The sequence below is a fragment of the Eriocheir sinensis genome, chromosome 36, assembly GCF_024679095.1.
Source record: "Eriocheir sinensis breed Jianghai 21 chromosome 36, ASM2467909v1, whole genome shotgun sequence".
NCBI lineage: Eukaryota > Metazoa > Arthropoda > Malacostraca > Decapoda > Varunidae > Eriocheir > Eriocheir sinensis.
This window is the reverse complement of record NC_066544.1, coordinates 6,440,024-6,464,111: the sequence shown is the minus strand read 5'-3', so window position 1 is coordinate 6,464,111 and position 24,088 is coordinate 6,440,024. Positions and strand designations below refer to the sequence as shown.

At 43.8% G+C, this 24,088-nt stretch overlaps 1 protein-coding gene across 2 annotated transcripts in view; it reads right to left on the bottom strand.

The window, feature by feature from the left end:
• Positions 1-24,088, bottom strand: part of LOC127007665 (protein FAM214A-like) — a 95,978-nt gene that overhangs the window by 17,348 nt on the left and 54,542 nt on the right. The window contains exon 2 of one of the 2 annotated variants that reach the window (XM_050878878.1): positions 7,754-7,895. The exons of the other annotated variant lie outside the window; for it this stretch is intronic. The gene's annotated coding sequence lies outside the window, so the exon portion shown is untranslated. The remainder of the gene's footprint in view (positions 1-7,753; positions 7,896-24,088) is intronic. 2 annotated transcript variants of the gene reach the window in all.

Here is a 24,088-nt window from a genome sequence, read left to right as displayed (position 1 = left end):
TGTGAGAGGCGGGAGCATCTGACAATACCAACCTTACACTCCCACATTAGATAAGGCTTTCGTAGTGGTTCTGGGTTTTTCCAACCCCCCCCCCCCCCCCCCCGGGCAGTTTTTTAAGCCTCGTGATACTGACAAGGTTTCTGCACCATGAACGTGAAAAACTCATGAGAACCAGACTAATCAATCTCCCTTGTGGCCTTAGCAAAGATGTTTTGTGAAAGCCGACAGCATCTGAGAATACGGACCGAAATGCGAAGGCCGTTCATGACTCGAAAACATCTAAATGGAGAATCCTCAACAACAGCTAGGATGGGAAAGATAAAAGACTAGACTGTTCGCGATTACTTAGGGCCAGTTTTACAGTCCAATCCAACAAGTTCGTAAGCTCCCTAACCAAACACAAAATACTACGAAAACTCCTTGATTAGTGTTTGGCGTTGATATAAAAAGAGGGAAACTTTAGAAAACCACACTAGAAATCTCTTTAGTATCTGGTATTGAGTAGAAATAACGAATCATTGTGGAGAATATAGTTTGTTTTGGGCGCTTACAATGACTGTGTTGGAATGTCGAACTGGCCTTAATGCCTGCGACGATGACAAATAAATAAGTGAATAAGAAAAATAAAACTGCCAGACGTGATAAGAATAAGAAGGAAAGCACACAGATAGCAATTATCGAACATATCTTCCTACGAATAAGGTACTTTTTCCTCTTCGTACAGGAAAAAAAATGAAGAAATGGGAAACCACACAATAATTATCTTATCACAATAAAAGTAAGTCAGTTTCTCTTTTATCTCCTCCTCCTCCTTGCCCTCCTCCTCGTTGCCTCCGTGTAGTGAAGGTATAAATAAAATAAATATAATAAAATGCTAAGAATGAATGAAGGTTATAGTGTAAATGCATAAGCGGGGAAAGCAAGCAAAGAAGTATTATCTAACAATCATATAAGTCATTACTCTCTCTCTCTCTCTCTCTCTCTCTCTCTCTCTCTCCTTCCTTCTATAGCCTACTACTCTCCCATTTCCATCAACCCTTCTCTCTCTCCCTCCTCCTCCTCCTTCCGCCCTTCTCCCCTTCGTCTTCCTCATCCCCCTTCCTATCTTCCTATCCTTCTCACTCTTCCCATTTTCATTCTTATTCTTTCCTATCCATGACCTCCCCCCTCCCCCTCCCCACACTTGGTCTTCGCGTACAAACAGCTCAACAAACGCCCCGTGCCCGTCATCATCTAGATATTGCCCTTCGACGCTATCTAATCCACCAGCCGGGACTCTACTATTAATCCCCGTCCCCGTAACGAGCCTCTCCAAATTAGTGTTAAAATAATGGCCCAGGCGAGATACGGAGTCACTCGGTTGAAGGTTCCAATATAGCTCTGTCTGCCTACACGCCCCACTTCCCTTCCCTTCCCTTCCTTGCCCTCTACTTCTCTCTGTGTTTCTCTCTCCCTTACCTGCCCTCTACTCCTCTCTCTGTCTTTTCCTACCCTTTCCTGCCCTCTACATCCCTCTCTCTTTGTCTCTCCCTTCCCTGACTTCTACTTCTCTGTTTATCTCTCCCTTCCCTGCCCTGCCCTCTCCTTCTCTCTCTCTCTCTTAGTCTCACTCTCCCCTTGCTTAAAATTAAAATGCGTGCAGACTTACTTTCTAATGCGATATGTGAATAGTAGTAGTAGTAGTAGTAGTAGTAGTAGTAGTAGTAGTAGTAGTAGTAGTAGTAGTAGTAGTAGGAGGAGGAGGAGGAGGAGGGAGAGGAGGAGGAAGAAGAAAAAGAAGAAGAATGATGATAATAACACAAGTCCTACCTTATATTAAAGATAGGATGTCAGTATTGCTATGAGAGAGAGAGAGAGAGAGAGAGAGAGAGAGAGAGAGAGAGAGAGAGAGAGAGAGAGACGTGCCTCGGGCGGTGATAAGAGCCGAGCCTATCGCCGCGTACCCTGCCAGGACCCAGTCACTCCCTGCCTGCCGTGCCTGACTTGCCTTTCCTTTCCTTGCCTGCCCTTGATCAATATTGTGGCGCACCGACAGAGATAGTGTGTGTGTGTGTGTGTGTGTGTGTGTGTGTGTGTGTGTGTGTGTGTGTGTGTGTGTGAGAGAGAGAGAGAGAGAGAGAGAGAGAGAGAGAGATGCAGCATAAACCACTTTCTCTTTAATATTCATGACAATGCCGCCGTATACGATGCACAAACGGACTGAAATTTGGTACGAATCTCTCTCTCTCTCTCTCTCTCTCTCTGGAAAAGAGATCAAAGGTTAAAGTTTAAATCCACTCGCAACACCCAATAGCAGTTTTGTAAGAGTTGTAGTTGTAGTAGTAGTAATAGTAGCAGTAGTAGTAGTAGTAGTAGTAATCGTTGTTGTTGTTCTTGTTGTGATTTTTCAGTTTTTTTCTGCTTCACTAACCAACACACATTTATTATTTCTGACTGACTCACTGATTCACCAGCACATACTGAAGGAGGCTGACTGACTGACTAACACACACCTACCAATACACACTGATTGAGACTCACGTACCGACTGACTGACCCAATGACTCATCTCTCCCCTTCACCCAATCACCCTTAACCCCTCCTCCTCCTCCTCTTCTCTAAACCCTAACCAGCTGCCGTCTCATCCCTCCTCTAATCCCTTCACCCCACCCTCCCCCCTAGACCACTCCACCCAGCGACAGAAGGGAGCTCTCTAAACACACTTCAGTTATCGCTCGCAGCTTTAAAAGTCACGTGATTAGTTTTTGTGTGTAACCTTTCTCTCACCTTTTTGTCAAGGAGGCGAGGCTTACCTGGTGACCTAGAGGAGAAGGAGGTCACGTGGGCAAGAGGTCACGCCGCGGAGAAGTTAGGTCAGGGATGAGATGGGAGCATGGATGGGAGGGGGAGGAAAGGAGCAGGTGGGGGAAGGGGGCGGGGCAACGGGGAGATGAGGAGAAAGGAGAGTGGGCGAACTGGTAAGGTAAGTGGAGGAGAGAGGTGGAAGACCAGACGGGTAAAGAAGAGAACGGGCTTTAGGTTACGAGGCAATGAAGAGAAGAAAAAAGCAGATGTAAGGAGTAGAAGAGGAATAAGGTGGAGGAGAGGTAAGAGGAAGAGCAAAAAGAGATGCAAGGAGGGAGATGATGGAGACGAGGGAGCGAAGAGGGGAGATAAGAGTAGAGGTGAGGAGCAAAAGAGGATTAAGATAGAGAAGCAGAGGTAAGAGGAGGAGCAGAAGAGCTATAAAGAGGAAGATATTAAAAGCCACAAGATTAGAGAAGAGCAGAGGAGGCGTAGAAAAGGAGTAGGACGGATAGAAAGAGGTAAGAAGAGGAGCAGAGGTATGAGGAGGAGAAGAGGAGCTATAAAAAGGAAATAATGAAAGCCACAAGATTAGAGAAGAGCAGAGGAGGCGTAGAAAAGGAGTAGGATAGAAAGAGGTATGAGGAGCAAAAGAGCTATCAAGAGGGAAGAGGCGAGGTCAGGTAAGCAGTCAATGAGCAAATAAACACGAGGCACCTGATCTGCTTAAGAGAGACGCAACCAACGAACACACGAACAAACACAAGTGACCTCAATGCCTCCGGAGATGGACACTTGAGGGGGACGAACAAGATAGACTGACACAGCATCCCTACCATAAACACCCACCCCTTACCCCCCTCCCATTCTTCCCCTCCACACCCTACCACCATTTTCGTTTATCCGTTACCCTCTTCTGACCCATCCCGCACCCTACCTTAAACACCCACCCCTTCCCCTTTCTATTCCTCCCCTCCACACCCAACTGCCATTTTCGTTTGCCCCTTTCCTTCTTCTGACTCATCCCCATCGTCCTATCCCCTTCACCACATCCCAGATTCCTGTTCCCATTCCTCTTCACTTGCCCATCCCTTTCACCCATCCCTTTCACTTCCCTATCCCCTTTCTCTCTTTCCTTTCCACTTCCCCATCCCTTTTTCCCTTCCTCTCCATTCCCTGTGCCCCTTCTCCTTTCCTTTCCACTTCCCAATCCCTTTTTCCCTTCCTCTCCATTCCCTGTCCCCCTTCTCCCTTTCTCTCCACTTCCCGATCCCTTTCTTCCTCTTCACTTCCCCATCCCCTCCTCCCTCCCTCTCCACTTCCCCATCCCTTTCTCCCTTCTTCTCCACTCCCCCATCACCCCATCCTTTCTTCCTTCCCTTCCCCTGACACACACAGCCCCAATCTCCTTCCTCCTTTCCCTCGTAGTCCCAAATGACCAACCAACAATCACGTCCCTTCACCCTCATGTCCTACTCTCTGCCTCATCATTTAACTCGAGTCTCCTACGCCTTCTCCATACGCCTTGCATCACTCCCCCCTTCCTCTCCTCATCCCCAGCCGCCACTCGTATGACGCAACACCATAAACCAGTCAGCTGATGCGCTTCACTCGCCCTAACCTTCTCATGCTCCGTCTCGCCGTTCTGCTACTAACACCATTTCACTCTCTAAGAGCCGATATCACAGTCCAACACAGTGTCATCGTAACAGCCCGAACCAAACTATAGAATCCCATACAATCCAAAACGGTGAGGTCTTCGATGCCACGCTAAATACACAAGACTTTTCCTGTACAGTTTCGTCAAATTTGTGAACTTAAATATAAACACCAAACACTAAACAAGGAAATTTCGAAGGCTCTGGTGTTGGTTTGGGAGCTTACTAACCCATCATGGGGAACTGTGAAACTGGCCCTAAGCCTCTCCTGCCACAGCCTAAACACTTTTTCTGCACCACCGCCTACCTACTCGTCCTACCTCGCCCTAAATATCCAGAAATAACTTAAAACCTGTGCTCTCAAGACATTTTACAGCCTTCATGCTCCGGCCCAGATAATATGCCAGTCTCTAAACCTTTGCCACAACCACATTTAGGAGCAGCGAGTAGCGGGCTTTTTTATTATTGGTTCCATTTTTGTGTGCCCTTGAGCTGTCTCCTTTGTTGTAAAAAAAAAAAAAAAAAAAATCTGAACCTCACATTATTCCTGGCGCGTCCTACAAACCTTCACGCTTATCCAGTTAATATCGTGTTATCAACATTTTCACATCGCACACAGATGAAAACGCCTCATATAAACACGCCATATTTACCTGTCTACACGCATGAAGGTAACACGGAATCACCCCTGCCCCCCTCACCTGTCCCATCCCTTCCCTGCCCTGCTGTACACTTAGGTCGGTAGATATTGTAAGACGCCTTCACTTCTTACATTAACCAATTTCTAAGGCCAAAAAGAAGATTAATCGGGTACTAATGAGTGTTCTTTTAATATTCTTGGAACAGAAGTTAAACTACCAGAAGGATCCTAAAACTACCCCTGGAGATGCCCAAAACTTCGAAAGTGCTTGGGCGCCGATCTGTTGTTAGAATATGGTCCTCTTGAGGGGGACGGACAAGATAGACTGACAAAGCATCCCTACCGTAAACACCCACCCCTTCCCCCCTCTCATTCTTTCCCTCCACACTCTACAACCATTTCCGTTTATCCGTTACCCTCTTTTGACCCATCATCCCGCATCCCTACCATAAACACCCACCCCTTCCCCTTTTTATTCCTCCCCTCCACACACAACTACCATTTTCGTTTGTCCATTTCCTTCTTCTGACCCCTCCCCATCGTCCTATCCCCTTCACCACTTCCTCTTGCCATGGTTCTCCTTCCTCCTCCCCACCTCTGACTCCCCTTTCTTACCTTCATGCCTACACATATCTCAGGTTAGTCAGGTTCGTAAGTCAGTCAGTCGGTCACGTGCTGGAGGGCATCAAAACTGGAACCGACTGATTTATATTCGACGAGAAGAAAAATATGAAAGCATTAAACAGCTAAAGATCACGTGATGCTTCCCTGACTACGTAACGATCTCAGCAGGTTAGTAATTCGTTGGCCTTCTGGTGATGGAGCGAACCTGAAACGGATTATTGGAAACGAATTATTCACGTTTGACGAGGAGAAAAGAGATAAACTCGGAATATATAGCTATACAACACGCTACATTTACAAAGCTATTGGAGGGAACTAATTAACTGCTTTACCCTTGAGACCACTGATGCAAGAACTAACAATAATACAAAAGAAAAAGGATGAAATCGAGAACGGCTAAATAACACGCAATATTTACAAAGCTACATCAAAAACTTACACTAGTCGGATTAGTTACGTCCAGGGAGCGGGAAGAAAGACGAGGTAACTGAAGAAAAAGAATGAAATCGGAATATATAGATAAATAACACGCGATATTCACAAGCTACATCAAAAGCTTAGGCAAGGGGGATTACTTAAATCCTGAGAGCGAGTGGAAACTGGTGGCAACTTAAACTAACTGCTTTACGCCTGAGAACACGGATGCTAGAACTAACAAAAAAAATAAAATAAACTTCCTCTCCGTGTCAGTGAAGGGCTGAGTCTGGGGGATCAATAAGACAGACACGTGCATGAGGAACAGGTATGAACTGACCCCATGATTCAGCGAGTGGAGCGAGTGAGGCGATGAGGATGCATGGACCGGCGTGGAGATGTAATAATCATGTTGAGTCTCATTCGTACCCCTAATTGTTGTTCTTCCGCTTGTGTAACGTCAAACTTTCACGTGATTCATCTCTCTCTCTCTCTCTCTCTCTCTCTCTCTCTCTCTCTCTCTTGTGTCGTGTTACATTAGTACGCCGCTGCCAGACACGAACCCAACAAGGCAAAGGAAAAAAAACAAAAGCCCATTATAGTGAAAACGACTGACTGCCCGGCCTGCAAGACTCGACTCGTCCTGTTAGGCCAAGCACAAGAGTCCCAGCCACTTAGCCAGGCTCCGAGAGGGTCTCGAGAAAATGAGAGGGCGGAGGAGCGAGAGGGAGGAGGAGGTTGGGCGGGTCAGGAGATGAGGGGGTGGAAAGGTGGGGTGGAAGGGTGGGTTGGTTGTGGAGTTAAGGATAAAACCGGAGATGAAATTGCTTGTGGGTGGTGACTGAAGAAAGCTGGTTTGAAGGCGTGGAGAGAAAAAAATAAATTACGAGGAAGGAGAAAGTGCCTAGAAAAAAATGAAGTGGTGAAGATGGTGCGATAGACCTGCTGCCCTTTCTCCTCTTCCACCTCCACCTCCTCCTCCTCCTCTTATAAACACGATTCCAACGCCTTCAACATAACCGCTGTCAGCATAGATTTTGTCGTCTATACATCCACAGCTCCTTTCCCTTCTTCAACCCACTCCTTCCTTTCTCCTCCTCCTCCGCCTCCTCTTCCCTTGGGCGTCGTGGGGTTGCCTCTGCTTCATCCTGGTATCTCCTAGCATGCCTTGGCAACTCACTCTTCCCATTTTTCTTTATTGTGAAGTGGCATTTTTGGAGGTTATGAGTGTTTACCTCTCTCACTCTCTGATTAATATCGTAATGTGTGTGTGTGTGTGTGTGTGTGTGTTCTGAGAAGGGTGTCAAGTATTCGAGTGTACTGTGGAGCGCTGCCAGCCAGCTGCCTAGGCCCCTCCCCCCTTTGATCCACCCCACCCCAGCGCCTTCACAATATAACACTGCCCCACCCACACGCCCACCCCTTGATAAGACCACTAGTTCGGCCTTAATCCTTGACTTGGCCCCAATATCAACAATTACTCACCCTGCAAACTAAGCCTACAACATCACAATACATAAACGTCACTTTATTACTACCATTACTACTTTTACTTCTACTATTACTACTTCTACTACTACTATTAAAGAGAAAAAGAAAGTGGACAAAGTATAAAATTTAATGGCATAGTTACCCAGGGGTGGTGGCTGAGGGGTGACTGCTGAGGTGGCAACACTGGCCTCACGTGACCTGCAGTGTTGCCACCCTCCCCTCCCCTGCCTCACCTCCACACCCCGCCCCCCTCTCCTGCACCTCGCCACACACCGCTGCGTTACCTGCAACACAAACACGTACGGGGTAAACAACACGCCAAGAATATATATTAAATTTTATCAACTTCCTCAACCCACACACACACCTTTTTTTATATGGCTGTACCCAGCTGAAAGGTTACGGTGAAAACATACTGGATAAAATCGCCGTGCATGCTCCACCTGACAGATTTTACCCCTCAACACAACATACATTCGGAATACACAATTTTCGAGAAGGGAAAGATAATAAATGTATATAAAATAGCCTATAAAACATAAGATAAAGCATGGAGCCTCGAGATAATAACAAAGAACAAGAATATCGAGAAAAAAATACCTACATATAAAAGATTATGCTGCAGTAGAAGTTTTAAAAGTAGTCGAACCAGCTCTCTAGTCAGACAACCAACTAGTCAACCAGTTTGTCAACCACTCAGACAACCAATTAGTCAAACATTCAGATAACCAGTCAGATCCAACACTTTTCATTCAAATCCAACCAGTCAGCCATTCATCCAACCAGTTAGTCAGGCAGTCAGTCAGCCAACAAGTCAGTCAGTCAAAGTTCCAACTGGTCATGAAACAAGTCAGTTAGTCAGTCAATAATCTAAAAAGCCATTCGGAAGTACTGCGCCATTGAACGATTGACCATTTTTCATTTTTTATTTTTCAAGAATGGCAGAACGAGCCCCTGCTATACACACAGTCGACGATGAACAATGAAAAATGCATGCACAACCCCGAGAGAGAGAGAGAGAGAGAGAGAGAGAGAGGGGCGAAACAGCTGATGCACCACCCAGCTGTTTTTCACAGAGTTGCCAAGTGGCGGGTTTTAGAAGTAGGAGGGAGAGGGAGAGGAGGAGGGGGAGAACTTCGGTGATGTCGTGGTGGTGGTGGCGGTGGTGAAGAACCTTTGCTAGAGGGAGATATACAAATAAATAAAAGCTGCAGGTGTTGTTGTCTTTGTTGTTTGAGGTAGTTATTTCCCTTTTGTTGTCGATGGAAGATACGAGGGTAAAGAAAAATAAATAAATAGTGGAGAGAAAGGGGGAAGGGGGCAGCAATTCGAAACAAACCTTATCTGGAGTGTTATCATAAGCCGACACTTGGTGGGAGGAAGGGAAGAGGAGGAGGAGGAGGGTGAGGAGTGAAGAGGCAAGGGTCAGCGGGAACTAAAAAGAACGGACGGATGACTTTTAAACTTCACACACACACACACACACACACACACACACACACACACACACACACACATCACTCTAGCAACACCAAACACCCTTGTCCCCAGTCACCCCTTCCTCTTCCTGCTGTCCCTCCCCCTTCCCTTCCCTTCCCTTCAGCATACTTGCGTTCTTGTTAGTCTTCCCCTTCCTCCTCCTCCCCACCTCTAAATGTCCCCTCTTCCCCTTCCTTCTTCTCAGCTATATATGTCTCCTTTTCTCCTTCCTTCTCTCCATGTCTATGTCCCCAGTTTTCCTTCTTTCTCCCATCTCTATGTTTCATCTTCCCCTTACTCCTCCCCATCTCTGCGCCCCCTCTTCTCTCTCCTTTCATTTTGGTATTATTTTATCTTCCACTTTCTTCTTCCCATGTCTGTGTGTGCCTTATTTATGTCTTCGTTTCCCTTTCCTCCTCCCCACCTCTTTAATGTATCCTCTTCCCTTTCCTCCTCCCTATTTCTGAATGTCTACCCCTTCCTTCCCAACCTCATCTGTATGCCTTCCCTTCCTCCTCAACCCTTTCAAGCTTGTCCTCTTTCCTATTGGTAGTCACGTTCAGGTAACACAGGTGCAAAATAATTATCCAGGTGTGTGTGTGTGTGTGTGTGTGTGTGTGTGTGTGTGTGTGTGTGTGTGTGTGTGTGTGTGTGTGTCGCAGCGTTGCAACAGTCACTTCATCCATTAACTCAACAACGCCACAGGAGGGAAAAAAAACGAGATGGGTTGGTTGGCACTAATTAAATGGATTCCCACCCCGCCAGGTAACGTTACAGGCAGGTATACGTTCACAAATAGACAGCTAAGATACACATTTCAACGTTCTCGCTTTACGCCTCTTTTTCTGCCTCTCTTCTTTCTCGTTATTTTGGTATCTGTCTCGGTATCGTAATTCGTATTTTTCAGGCAAAACTGTTTCAGCTGCTCTTCTTTTCCGATCTTATTCGCATTTTATTTTCGCATACGATATTCTCCTTCCTTTGTTTCACTTTCCCCACGTTTTGTTATATTCTCCCCCTTTTGTTCTTTTATTTTTTTCCGTTCAGTAGTTTTCTTATTTCGTGTTATCTCTCTTTTTATCGCTTCGTTTTCCTGCGCTTCATTTTACCATCAGGGAGTGAAGTGGAAGCTGTGTCTTTGATTCAATAAGGAACAAGGGTCTCGATGTGTTTAGTTGTCAGTCTCATTCTCGAGCGTCTAGGTAAAGTTCCCATATTCTAAACGATATTCTCTAGGCAATGTACCCGTTTAGCGTTCGGTCATGACTGTTCTGACATTACTGAGAGTGGAATGGTCGTTGAATGAAGGTGTTCTCGCCTGCAGAGCGTTCCCCCATTAACTTGAGTCTCACAACACAGTGATTCAAATCGTAATTACTATTGCCTTCCCAAGTTTCATTCAGTTAATTACCCTCAACACACAAGCACAATCTCTCTCTCTCTCTCTCTCTCTCTCTTCCAAGAATTCAGGGTTGGTATTATAAGACATGCCTCTCACACCAGCTATTAGTAAAGGTCAAATAGGGGGTCAGTCAGGTTCTAATGAGTGTTTCTTCAGGTTCATGGTACAGAAGAAGGGTCAGACTACCACCAGGGTCATAAAACTACACCTGGAAATTCCCACAACTAAACCGAAAGCCTTGTCAAATATGTGTTCTTGGGCGCCAAAATGTCTTGAAATACGACCCCAGGAGTCCATCAAACTATTTTTTTTCCTTTTATATATTGACTTTGTCCTCGCGGGTTCCCTTGCCCAGTGTTGCCAGAAATACAGTGAGCGCCTGACGGGCAAGCCAACTACTCAACGGTGATGCAACATTTACCGCTTACTCACAACACAAACAATAAACGCTCTTCTTCCTCATCTGAGTCGCCCTTACTGATAACAACGCAGGTGGTGAAGGGTCGGTGTGTGTGTGTGTGTGTGTGTGTGTGTGTGTGAGAGAGAGAGAGAGAGGAAACTGCCACGTGTGATACTGCCAGCCAACACACACACACACACACAAACACACACAGTAGCCAAACAAAATAAGATGTTTGTCGTCCGTCGTCTCACAAATCTTCATAATAGGTTTGCTTGGCTGTTCGTTTATTCCTTTACGACAAACCTTTACTTTCACAATCAGGGACGAGTAAATATACAAACTAATAGAATAATCACATAAACAAAATATAAAGCTCTAAACACTAAGCAAGTAAATGTTTGAAGCAATGGAGTAATGAAAGGAGGAAAGAAAAACGCATCTAAACTGATGAAAACGAAAAATACAGAGGAAAGGAAGACTAAGAATGAATAAGTAAATATGAACAGGAATGAGAGATGGGACGCTTATTCTTAGACGTCGTTTCTACAAAGAGCAAACAAATCAATAAATGAGAAGTTAGCAAAGATTTTTATTATTTTTATTCAGACACTACCTCTCTGTGAAACGAACAAAATGATGAATAAATAAGGTTAAGGCAAGAGATAACAGGTACAGGTGAAGGAATGAATGAAGTAAATATGAACAGGAATGAGAGAGGGGACGCTTATTCTTAGACGTCGTTTCTACAAAGAGCAAACACATCAATAAATAAGTTAGCAAACATTTTTATTATATTTATTCAGACGCTGCCTCTCTGAAACGAATATGACGAACAAATAAGGTTAAGGCAAGAGATAACAGGAAGGCAGGTTATAAACACCGGAGCGTGGCCTCGGGAGAGCAATCAGCGTCTGAAGAGGCCAATCAAACGAGCCTTTAAACGAGTCTCCGCCACCAAGCACATCACGAACGAGAGTCACGAGAACTATTATCTCACTGTCTCTCCTCCCTCCCTGCCTCCTTGCTTTTCCCTATTTCGTATCTTTAATTCGTTCTCTTATAATACCTGTGTCTTTCTTTCCTCTGCATATCTTATTTTTATAATACCTGTGTCTTTCTTTCCTCTGCATATCTTATTTTTGTAAACTTCCTCCCTGACTTTCTGTTTTTACCTTACTTCGCATCTTTATTTCGTTCTCTTACAATACCTGTCTCTTGCCTCTGTATATCTAGTTTTTTTGTTAATCTTCATATGCTTTTTCTCTCTCTTCCTGTATGTTTTGTTCCTTACACGACTCCCACTTACCCTCTCCGGTCATTCCTCCTCATTCTGATATCCTTCTTTCCTTACTCCTACTTTCTGTTCATCCTTACTTTTCTCCTCTCACTAATTACCCTCGTCTTTCTTGTTTTCGCTGTTCTTTATTATGTACTTTTTCCTTTCCTTCCTGCGTATATATTTTGTTTTCTTTATTTCATTATTTAACATCTTCCTCTCCGAACCATCCTCCGAATTCTGTTATCTGTTCTCATTTCCTTGTTCCATTTCCCTTCCTTCCTCCTTCCCGCTCGTACTTCTCCTCCGTCTCTTCCCTTCGTCCCTCCCTCCCTTCCTTCTTGCCAACGTCTTACATCAAACCAATTAACTGTCTCGCTCACTCACTTCTGTCTTTCTTCCTCACTCCTCCCACACTAATGAGTCTTACCATTCCTCCCCTCCTACCTCCTCCCTCCTCTTCCCCATCCCCATTGCCACACCCTCCCCATATACACCAACCGAAGCTGTACCCACACTCAAACCCACACCCACTCACACTACTCCACACCCCTTCACGCCTACATCTAAGAAGTGTGTATCAAGACACCTCTCCACTCGAAATTGACCTGTCTTTTGGCTACTCTTTACTTTTATCTTTTATGGGAGATGCGAGTAACGGGCTTTTTTTGTGTGTACTCTTTTTGTTGCCCTTGAGCCGTGACCTTTGATTTAAAAAAAAAAATCATTAATACTCACCAATACCCCAACCTACTGACATCCCACCCTACATTCACACCTTCATACCCTATATCCTTACCCATCCATACCCAGACTATCCCTCACACTACGCCTCATCCATACTCACATCCTTCCTATACTACATCCACACGTATAATTCACCCATATCTACACCATCCACACACATATAATTTCTACAACTCACCCATATCCACACCATCTACGCCCATAACCATATCATTCCTATACGACATCAACGCAAATATTCCCACATACCATTTCTACACCTCACAAATACCCACGTACAATTATACCAACGCCATCCACACCCATCCACCAATACCCATACCACACCCATACCCACATCATACATACATCTCACAAATACCCACATACAATTATACCAACACCATCCACACACATCCATCAATACCCACACCCACACCATACGTACACCTCACCCACAACCATATCATCCAACATCCACGTCCACCACCAACAAGAGAGCCCTTACACCCCCCTCCCCTCCCCCTCGCCCCCCTGAGAGGTAGATAGAGATGCTGCTTACAAATAAACGTGTCTGGTCGTCGGTATCACGTAGATATGAAGCGATACGACAGGTTCTCTCTCTCTCTCTCTCTCTCTCTCTCTCTCTCTCTCTCTCTCTCTCTCTCTCTCTCTCTCTCTCTCAGCCTTCAACGAGGTCACGTGTTAGGCACCTTGGCACCTATTAAGACGGAGGGAAGGAGAGAGGGAGGGGAGGGGAGAGGGGAGGATGGACGGGGTTGGGGGTGACAGCTTTTGGGATAAACAACAGGTGGTGGAGGGGGGGAGTTTGGGGTTGGGGAGGTGACACACACACACACACACACACACACACACACACACACACACACACACACACACACACACACACACACACACGGATAACCTTCCTCCATTTCCTCCTTCCCTTCCCTTCCCTTCACCTAACACTCCATTGTCACCTGTCTTCTTCCTCCTCCTCCTCCTCCCCTACAACATCTCTCAATCTTGTTACATAACCAAAGCGTGCAACTCACTTCCACTTCCCCACCCCTTCCCTTCCCTTCCTCCCACACCTAAGCATCTTTTCTCTTCCCACCCTTCCTTACTCTCTCTCCATTCACCTCTCTTCCTAAGTTCCTTCCCCATTCCCATTCTCTTCACCTTTTCCTTCCTTCCTTGCCATTCACCTATCTTCATTTCTTCATCCCCATCCCTTTTCCCTTCCTTCCCTCTCTATCCACCTCTCTCAGTTCCCACATCCCCTTCCCCTTTCCCATTTTTTCTCTCTTCCTTCCTTCCCCCATCCCCTTTCCCTTTACCTTCCCCTCTTCATCCCTCGTTTATGTCCTCCTCCCCTTTCCATTTTCTTTCTGTTCCTCCTCTTCTCCTCTCTCCGTTCCCTCTTCCATCCCCTTCCTTCCTCCCTTCCTCTCTCTACCTAACTGCTATTCTTGCCTCCTCCTCCTCCTCCTCTTCCACCAAACTACCTCCCTGTTTCCTAATTATGCAAGGCTTCTCCCACTTCACCGAGGTAATGTCAGGTATTGTTGAGAGAGAGAGAGAGAGAGAGAGAGAGAGAGAGAGTATTATTAGCTCTGATAATTAGGAAATGCTACGCTATCTTTATTTTTCCGTTTATAGTGAGCATCCTCTCTCTCTCTCTCTCTCTCTCTCTCTCCTGTTTTCTTTACAGATTACATATTTCTGAGCATTTACTCCTCCTCTTCCTCCTTCAGCTCCTCCTCCTCCTCCTCCTCCTCCTCTTCTATGACCCTTCTTCTCTGCTTCCTTTCCTCCATGTGTCCAGAACGAAGCCAATCAAATGAAAGCTCAAGAATATGTGTCCTTGTTTTCTGCACACACACACACACACACACACACACACACACACACACACACACACACACCATCATCACCCACACATCACCATCACCTTCACCATCACCTTCATCACCACCATCACTACCTACAGGTTTATACGCTTTGGATTGTCACTTTCACCATCCGCCCGTCACTCTGCAACTCTCTCTCTCTCTCTCTCTCTCTCTCTCTCTCTCTCTCTCTCTCTCTCTCTGGATTGTTCACTATTGCCATGCGAATCACACACACACACACACACACACACACACACACATTTCCTTTCTCCACCAGTCATGCTTCTAAACTCGATTTTGACGCATTTCTGAACAAAGCATCCAATTTCTATTTCATTGTATCAGTTTATTTTGTTATGTTGTCTTTGTGTGTGTGTGTGTGTGTGTGTGTGTGTGTGTGTGTGTGTGTGTGTGTGTGTGTGTGCGAAAGTATGTCACATTAGATTAACCTGGTTCATAGAAAGTAAATGTGTGTGTGTCTGTGTGTGTGTATGTGTGTGTGTGTGTGTGTGTTAATTGGATTCTGTTGCTTAGTTTAGTTTGCTAGCGGCTCATGACGAAGTGTGTTGCATAATCCATCACTCCGTCACACACACACACACATACACACACACACACCATCTAGTCATGTGTGGGAATATAAATACACAGAACGTAGCAATACACATTTATTAGGCGCCTGTCTCGGGTGCGCGCAGACCAGGAGGTGGTGCGCATGTAATACAGGTGACCTTGGAGGGAAGGACAGGTGTGGTATAAACAAACCGTGACGTCACGGCTAAAACGAAATGTGATTGGTTGGCTGCTGAGGTGAATTTATGGATGGCAATATACAAACTTATATTCTCTCTCTCTCTCTCTCTCTCTCTCTCTCTCTCTCCGCCAGCGCGCACACACACTCGCATTTTCTTTGTTAATTCCCGGAAATCTCTCTCGTCCTCTTTTTTAAACCTCGAGAAGCGGCAGCCAGATCCTCCTCCTCCTCCTCCTCCTCCTCCAACACTATAACAATTCATGCCAGTGGAGGAGAGACGTAGAGAGGATAAGAGAAGAGAAAGAGGTAAAAGGGAAACGTGAAAAGAAAAATGGACTCAAGTTACGAGACAGGAGATGAGGAAGTAGGAGAGAGAGAGAGAGAGAGAGAGAGAGAGAGAGAGAGAGAGAGAGAGAGAGAGAGAGAGAGAGAGAGAGAGAGAGAGAGAGAGAGAGAGAAGCGAATGCACAATTAATAGAAGGTAAGTTGCTGGGGCGCAGGTGAGGTTGGGGAGGAGAGTGGGGAAGGGGGGAGGGGACAGAGGGGAGATAAGGGTAAGGGAAGGAGGTGGGGTGAGGGAAATGTTGGCAGGTGAAGTGAAAGAAGGAAGGGAAGGCATGGGGAGAGGGGTAGAAGGGAACGAGGAGCAGGAGGAAGGAGGAATATTAGGTAAGAGATGAGAGATAAGGAAGAAGAAGAAGAAGAAAAAGAAGGAGGAAGAAAGACACGAGGAGAGGATGTGTGGAAAGACGAACAGGAGGAGGGAGGAAAATTATGTAAGGGAAGAGGGATGGAGAGGAGAGAATGTAAACGATGAAGAGGAAGGAGGTGGTGAGGGAGAGAAGAGACAGAGAGACTTGATGAGAGGTGGGGAGGAGAGACAACGATAAGGAAAGGGAGGGAGGAAAAGGAAGAAGGAAGGAGACATGAAGAGAGATGGGACGAGAGACGACTATGAAGAGGAAGAAGAAGAGAGACGTGAAGAAGAGAAATGGGGAGGGGACAGCGATGAGGGAGGAAGGAACGGGAGGGGGGAGAGAGGTGAATGTATGAGGGGAAGATCAACAACAACACGCCCCCCCCCCCACGCCCACCCCTCCCCACAGTGCCACCTGGCCTGTAAACAAACACACCACTGGCACTCACCTGGCACTTCTTACACCTTGGCACCCACCACTACACTCTGATGCCCCGCCCCGCCCCGCCCCACCCTACCCTGTGCCCGCATTTATTATTTGCTTTCTTCTTCTCCTTCTTTTTCTTCTTTTTCTTCTCCTTCACCCTCCCTTCATCTTTTTCTTGATTTATTTTTTTTCCTTTTCTTTTCTCCTTTTTCTTCTTTTCTATTCTTTTTTTGCGTTTTATTTTACTTTTTTTTATATTCTTCTTCTCTTTTTTTCCTTCTTCTTCTTCTCCTTCCTACCCGTACTTAATTTTCCTCCCTCCTCCTGTTCCTCTTTTCACAGTCCCACACCCTCTCCGTGCCTTCCTTCTCCTTCTCCTTCTTCTTCTCCTCTTCCTCCTCCACGCTTGTCGAGGTCACTCACTCACACTTCCTCGCGTGGGCCCCGTCTGGCTATACCCTCCGCCTATGCTGTCTCCACGCTGGTATATTTGTTTTTAGTTATGAACGCAAGCAAAAGAAAAAAAAGTGAACTCATTGAACACGTATACACTCAATTCATTGTTTTCATTTGTCTGTGAACGCAAAAAAAAATGTCAGTAAGAATTTTTTTTTATGTAGGTTACGTAAAAAGTGTGTAAAGAAATTTATAAACGCAGAAAAATATAAAGTCTAGAGATAGTATTTCTTAATTTACTGGTTTAATTTAACTGCGAACGAAAAAAATACAAAAAATAAATGATATCAGTAAGAAATTATTTTATGTAGACTCCGTAAAATAAATATATATGTACAGAAACTTAGGAACGCAAAAATAAATATGTCGAGTATATTTTTTTTTATTTATTTATTATTTTAAACGATGTATGAACGTAAAAAATATAATATAATAAAATGACTAAGAAAATTTAACTCTTTTTATGTAGGCTAAACGTAAAGAAAAATATATATTTGGTTATTAATTAAAAAAAAACTCTGGACTTGGTAATTCATTAGGAAACTCAATGACTTCTCGGCCACATGAGGAAAGCCACCGACAGACTTCCACGAACCGGTCAATTTGAGATGCATGAAAAATAAAAGTTGATCAATTAATACCTCAACAAATGAAGAAAATATTAAACGTTTTCTTTTTTTTCCCCTCCCATGAGTCGGCGATGATCTAGCCTCGACTTCCTAGCCCTGGGTGTCTTTAGAGATGAGGACACGCGCGAGGAGGAATTCTTGAGAGCTAGATTATGTATACTTTTTCTAGCACTTATATTTCTTTTCTCTAGAACATGGACATTTTCCTAGAACTTAAGACTTTTTTCTAGGACATACTTTTTCCTAGAACTTATACTTTTTTCTAGAACTTATACTTTTTCCTAGAACTCATACTTCTTTCTAAAACTTATATTTTTTTTTTAACTACTTTTTTTCTAGAACTTATACTTTTTCTAGAGCATACTTTTTCCTAGAACTCATACTTCTTTCTAAAACTTATATTTTTTTCTAGAACTTATACTTTTTTCTAGAACTTATACTTTTTTCTATACCTTATACAACTTTCTAAAACTTATACTTTTTCTAAATATACAATTTTCTAGAACTTATACTTTTTTCTATACCTTATACAACTTTCTAAAACTTATACTTTTTCTAAATATACAATTTTCTAGAACTTATACTTTTTTCTATACCTTATACAACTTTCTAAAACTTATACTTTTCGAGAACATACAATTTTCTATACCTTTTACAATTTTCTAGAACTTATACTTTTCGAGAACATACAATTTTCTAGAACTTATACTTTTTCTAGAACTTATATTTTTTCTACTTTATAAACTTTTCCAAGAACTTGTATTTTCTTCCACAACGTATACGCTTTTACTTCAACGTGTACACTTTTCCTCGCCTGAAATATCATCAGATTAAATAAACTAATGATCTAAAAGAAGTGAGGAAGTATTCGTTAGGTCCATGTAAAGACGAAATACGGAGATGCATTTTTTTCTTCATATTTTATTTCTTCACGTGTCTCTTTTTTATTTGAGGCATCATCAATGTATCTATTTATACTCTAGATATCCACTCATTTTGTATCTATTGACATTACTCATTTATTTACACTTGCTTACATATTTAAAAGTGCGGTTTCATTTACATGCTTGCCTATTTACAACCTACCTCTCCATATTTCGCCTTCATTTATTTTATGTATCCATGTATTTGCTTATCTACTTACTCTGACGTACCTCTTGGCATTACGCGTTTATTGACCTTCAAGGCGCCAATTAAATTTCCACCAATTTATACACTCATGAATATATATGTATGTATGGATATAAATAGATAGATAGATAGATGTTTCACTAGAGGATGCAGTCAAGGGCAAGCGTAAAAAATAACGAAAAAAAACATAAACTACGTCTCCCGATAAGGAAAAGTGGTAGAGACTTTAAGGAGACACTTGAGGAACACACGTAGGGTCCTTAACCTCAAGGCACTCCCGTAAGAGGCGCGCCTGAGCACAAGGAAGGAAGGTGTAACACGACTGCTTATTCATGGATCTGTTTGTTCACATGTATGGCATTTCCGTAGGCCTCACACACCTGACACACACCTGACTGACGCCCGAAAGACCCACACCTGCGCACAAAATAACACGACGAAGATTAGTTACTCGTCTACGTATTGATTTTACTTTTTATGCAAACACAAAGATCTCGCACCTAACAAATTCACTTCTAACGAATTCGCATCTAACGATATAACTGGACCTGAGCACAACGTAACACTTTGAAGATTACTTATTCGTTCACGTATTGATTTTACTATTTATACATACACTAAGATCACGCACTTAACGAATTCGCATCTAACGACACTACCGAACCTCTGCCCATAAACGTAACTAGCGAGGAAGTTAACATTTTTCACACCCGGTTCTGTTTTCTGTTTACTTTACACTACAAACACTAAACTAGGCATGAATTATTTGGTCATCTACCCATTGATTGATTTACTTATATTTAGGGCAGCTAACCGAAGCAGGCCTCGCAATTTTTAAACACCTGTGAGTAATTTAAAACGCCTGAACATTACGAAATTAAGTGAAGATAACTTATTCATATACTCATTTTGTTCATCTAGAGGCAAGTATTTGTAACCCTAACAATTTTTATACACACACCTGCGCGCAATTCAAAACACACCTGAACATTACGAAATTAAGTGAAGATAAGTTATTCATATGCTCATTTTGTGTATTATCAAGTATCTTTGTGGGTTTCATTATCTAAAGGCACCCAATCGCAAATCTAACATTTTATACATACACACCTGCGCGCATTTTATAACACACCTGAACATACCGAAACTAAGCGAGGATCATTTATTCATACACTTATTGTTTATTTTTTAGGCACCTCTGTGGGCTTCACCCTCTCGAGGACCGTAACAAAAAGCCTCAGTTTATACACACACCTGCGTGCACTTCAAAACACACCTGAGCACACCGTCACCAGGCAAAGATAATTTATTCATACACTTATTCTATTTACTTTTCGGCACCTCTGTAGGCTTCACCATCTAGAGGCACACGTGAAGCCCTTAAGAGCCACTTGAGCATAAGAAAACGAGAGGTGCAGTGTAGACTATTCATTACTGTAAGATCTAAGACACCTCTGTAGGCTTCATTATCTAGGTAAAGGTCAACGTAAAGCCATGAAGAGCCAATTGGGCAAAGCAAAACTGAGATGCAGACACTATTTACCCATCTACTTTTTTTTTTTTTGAGTAAAGGAAGCAGCTCAAAGGAAAATAAATAAAAGAAGGCCGCTAATCCTGCTCCTATAATGAGAGCAGAAATGAGTGGAGGTTGCTAATTTACCCATTCGAGTCCATTATTTTTATTTATTTATACTTACTTTTGCATTTATTTTACATCGACTTCCTTGACTGGGGATATAGGTCAAGGAGGTTTTATTTTATTCATTTATTTTTTATCACCTACGTAGGCTTCACAATATTAATACACACACACCTGCCTGGCACCCTCGAGAGCCAGCACCTGAGACCAATGAAGCAAAAGGTGCTGGCTATAACTAATCTACATGTTAAGTTACCCCTTTAAAATCTAGCACACCTACGTAGGCTCCACAACCTCGACACACCAGACGGGCGGCCTCGATAGCCAGCACCTGAGTACAGTGAAACAAGAGGTGCAGATTACAACACTCGCAGCGTTGGCCAAGCTGTCACGTGTCGGTCAGGCGCCTCAGGTGATGGCCAGGAGGGAGGGAGCGAACATGTGTGTGTGTGTGTGTGTGTGTGTGTCTGTGTGTGTGTGTGTGTGTGTGTGTGTGTGTGTGTGTGTGTGTGTGTGTGTGTGTGTGTGTGTGTGTGTCGCGGTGCAAGTCACGGGAAACTTTATTGGAGTGCGTCCGTCTCTTCCTTGATGGATGACGCGGAGGTAAGGTTTAAGGGTGTGCCGAGTTAATTATAGAAGAGAGAAAATGAGGTGAGTTGGAGTAGACGAAACCAGTATAAGAAAAATAAAAGAAAGTGAGAGAAAAGTACAAGAAAAATAAGAAAGGGAGAGAGAAACGTGAATATCGATGTAAAGTAAACAAAAAGAAAAGATTTGAAGACGTTGAGTTAGTTATAGAAAAGAGAAAATAGTGGAATAGATAAAAAAAAGTAGAAAAAAAGTATTAAAAAATAGGAGAGGGTGAGAGAAAGAGAGATGACCATTCCTGTTAACTAAACAAAAATAAATTTAAGGCTTTAAAAACGTTGGGTTAATTATAGAAAAGAGAAAATGGTGTCGAGTACGTTTAAAAAGTATGAAAAAATAGGAAATGGGGAGGGAGAAAGTGTGGAATAAACATTTGATGTGAACTAATAAAAAATAGAAAGGCTTTGAAGGTGTTGAGTTGATCATAAAACAGGAGAACAGGTGTTGAGGTGAAAAGACTAGTAGAAAATTACGAGAGGGAAAGACCTAAACACCTCGATACTGGAAACTAAAGGCACAGAACAGAAATAAAAAGAAATGATTGTGAAAGACCTGAGTACTCCAGTGGAATGACAGACTGATAATGATGAAACACAGGAAAAAGGTCACTGAAAACTTACAAAAGAGTTCAATTAGATGAAAGTCTTGCGTCAAGGAAAGCTAATGATTGTGAAAGACCTAAGTACACCAATGGAATGACACTGATAATGACGATGATGATGATGATGAAACACAGGGAAAAGGTCACCGAAAACTTAGAAAGGAGTTCAATGTGATGAAAGTCTTGCGTCAAGGAAAGCTAATGAGTGGGATGGATGACTTATGTTGGGAAATTCTGAGGGTGTGTTGGGTTAATTATTGGAAAAGAATGTTGCTGAGTAGACGAAAACGTGTCAACATCGAAACACAAAACTTAATCGCAACTGGAAAAACTGTATGATGTAAGAAAGAAGTTTGGAGTAAAAATAAGTAGGTAAAACACACGAGATCTGAGTTGAAGCTAAAAAGAGGACATTGTTTTGTGTCGATGAAAGTTTGTCACTCAGAAATAATAAACATACACGAAATTTGAACTGTTGAAAAAAAACATGAAATAAAATATAAAGTTAATAGAGAATAAAAACACTGATAAAGAAAAAGATAAATAAATAGATTCCCCATAAAACACTTCATGGGAACATCAGTCAAGTAAGTCGATATAAGATAAATAAAAACAAATAAACATAATTGATAAAAATAAATAAAGTCCCCCCAATTTTTTTTATGCAAGTACAATCAATAAAAAAACACAATCTGGGAACTTGAGTGCCAAAAAAAGAAAGAAAAGAACTAAACAAAAACATCACTGACAACAAAAACAAAAACAGGCATCAGGTCAGACCACGTGTACACCTGTGATTACCTGTTGAAGAGGCTACGGGTGAGGGCACGGGGAGGGGGGAACGGAACCGAAGGGGGAAGAAGGAAGGTAGCAATGATGAAAAGGGGAGGAGATAATGAGGGATATAGGGGAGGAAGAGGGGAGGGAGGGTACTGGTGGGGAGGAAGGGAGGGCAAGGGAAGGAGGGGGAGGAGGAAGGTAATGATGATAGGGGAGGGAAAGGGGGAGGAAGGGGATACAGGTAGGGGAAGAGGGAGGAGGAGGTAAGGTAGATAATGATGATAGCGGAGGGAAAGGGGGAAGAAGGGGATGTAGGGGAGGGGAGGGAAGAGGGAAGGTAGATAATGACGGGAGGGGAGGGAAAGGGGACAAAAGGGGGAGTAAGGGAGGAATGAGGGCAGATAAGGGGGTCAAAAGGAGGAGGGGAAGAGGAGGAATGAGAGAGAGAGATACATTAGTTTAGTTTTCAGCGTCGAAGAGGAGGAAGAGGAAGAGGAAGAAGATATATCGGATGGCCCAGTGATGGATGTAATGATGGGCAGAGATGAATGGAAGAGGAGGGCAGAGATGGGGAGGAGAGGGGGAGGGGAAGGGGGAGGGGGGAGGAACGAGAAAGTATACGTGAGGAAGATGAGGATAAAAATGGGAGGAGGGGAAGAGGAGAAGAGATGGACAGGGTGACGAAAGAGAAGGAAGAGGGGAGGGAGGAGGAAAGGGGAGGAGAGGAAGAGAGGACAGGAGGGGAAGAGATGAGATGGACATGAGTGACGGAAGAGAAGGAAGAGGGGAGGGAGGAGGAAAGGGGAGGAGAGGAAGAGAGGACAGGAGGGGAAGAGAGATGAGATGGACATGGGTGACGGAAGAGAAGGAAGAGGGGAGGGAGGAGGAAAGGGGAGGAGAGGAAGAGAGGACAGGAGGGGAAGAGAGATGAGATGGACATGGGTGACGGAAGAGGAGAGGAAGGGAGAGGAGAGGAGAGGAAGGGAGAGGAGAGGAGAGGAGAGGAGAGGAAGGAAGAGAGGAGGTGAGGAGGGGATGTACAGGTGAATGTCCGAGAGAGGAGGAGGGGAGGAGTCCACAGGTGATGGTCCTCAATTAGCCGTTGATACAGGTAACCTCCCCTCCCTCCCCACCTTTCCCCTCATCCCCTTCTCCCTCCCCCGCATTACCTGCCAACACTCGGCGGACATTCCCCTCACATTACATCCTCTCCAAAAACATCAACATCAGCGAAACTCACACCTTTCCTTCCCCTCTATTTCGCTTCCTTTACTTTCTTTCCATTTCCTTCCGTTTGGTTTCGTTTCGTCTTACATTTTCATTTCCTTCCTTCCCTTCATTTCGTCATGGTTCTTTTCCTTTCCTTTCCTTCCTAACCTTCCTTTATTCATGTTTCCTTTCCCACCTTTCCTTTCCTTCGGTTTCATTTTTTTCATTCCCTTTTCCTTCCCTTCATTTCGTCATGGTTCCTTTCCTTTCCTTTCCTTCCTAACCTTCCTTTATTCTTGTTTCCTTTCCCACCCTTCATTTCCTT